We start from the raw sequence: 1,646 nt of genomic DNA, 5'->3' as shown, positions 1-1,646 counted from the left end.
ATTTCAATGATATTTCAGATACAATTTTGTCAATATTTTTAATTATTATTAGTAAATACATTATTATTACAAGATAAAGTCAATCGATGTAATTTTAATTAATTTAAATTAATAATTTTGTTATTGTTGCAAGTAATATTTTGGAATAATTGAAATAGCAGAAAACTGTTAATTAGTTTCAGAATTATAATAAGAGCCAAGTTAACATATTATAGTTAAAACATTTCATTTTATTTCAAATCCGATTTTACTTCATCTGAAACACTTTTAAAAAATCGAAATAGAAATATTTACGACTTCGTACAAAGATTCCACTGAAAAAATCGGACGAATTAAAAATATTCTATTTTTAACTTGCAATTTTGTATTATATTTTTATTACTGTTATATTTTGCTGAGAAATAAAATTGTTTCCTTTTTATCTTCTGATAAAATATATTCTGTATGATTGTTTTTCGTTTTCACAGAAAATTGCTATAATATGGCTTTTCCAACTTATTATCAATCAATATTTAAAATATTAAGGAAGATTTTTACGATTGAACTTCTTTTTAAAGTATTTTTCGACATTGAAAAATTGGATTCTCACTTTCTATGAGATTCACAATGCTAATCATCGGAAGAATTAATTAAGTACAGGAAATAAAACGTATTCTTGGCATGATTTTATAAAATATTGTTTATTCCAGGAAATATTTAAATTTTTTACCGGTTTCTTCTATGCAGAAATTTCGGCTTGATCATTCCACTGATTAATCAGTCACTTGTTTTTGCAAGAGTTACAAAATTAATGTTTGATTCTTTCAGGATGCCCCCAAAGTGGCCAAAAAGGATTTTGAAGAGTCAGACCCTTTCATCAATAGGCCGCTCATTATAAAGGAATTTTTATTCACGTCCTACCTGTCTCACCGAAAGAAGAACCTGGTCAGCAGAAACTTGTTGTCCTTCGATATTTATGCCGCATTCAATGATCTTTCATTTGTGCAATGAAACAACCAATACACACTATCTTAATCATTTTATAAAGAGAATTAAAGGAAGATATAATAGATCATCTGAATGGATATAATGTTCTTTTTCATTTGCTTTGCATTTTCAGTGTTCTTTGGACTGAATGAATCGTGTTAATGATAGCGCATTTTATGATTTAAAAATTTATTTAAAATTATAAATTTAAAATTTATCCGAGTGTGTAAGTTCATGGCTATGTGTCGACGTAGTTGTCTCATCTGAAGGCAATTTATTTGCGTATTGACCTTCAAACTCTGTGCAACATTTACGCACTATGTATTCGGCGGTCGAGAAATCAAGGTCTGATGGTAGGTCTCGATCAGTATATATATTTCCTATGTACATATAAATCCACTTTGTACTCAAAATAGTCATAAGAGGTCTTCCGTAAAAATACAAGGTTGTATCTATTTAACTTCAAAACGTAATATTATTCTACGATTGTAATTTAAATAACATCTAAATATATATATATATATTTTCCTTCTTATATTTTGATAAATAATTTCATCGTTGAGAAAAGTATTATTTTTTCCTATTCAATTTTTTTTTCACTTTATTTTCATTATTATTATTGTATTTTTTTCAGAGTATTTAAGGTTGAAATCCAAGTTTCTCACCATTTTTCTGCTTTT

The sequence above is a fragment of the Camponotus vicinus genome, unplaced genomic scaffold (genome assembly GCF_025532165.1).
Source record: "Camponotus vicinus isolate PSW18456_S1 unplaced genomic scaffold, iyCamVici1.0 SCAF_6, whole genome shotgun sequence".
Classification (NCBI taxonomy): Eukaryota; Metazoa; Arthropoda; class Insecta; order Hymenoptera; family Formicidae; genus Camponotus; species Camponotus vicinus.
This window is presented reverse-complemented; position numbering follows the sequence as displayed.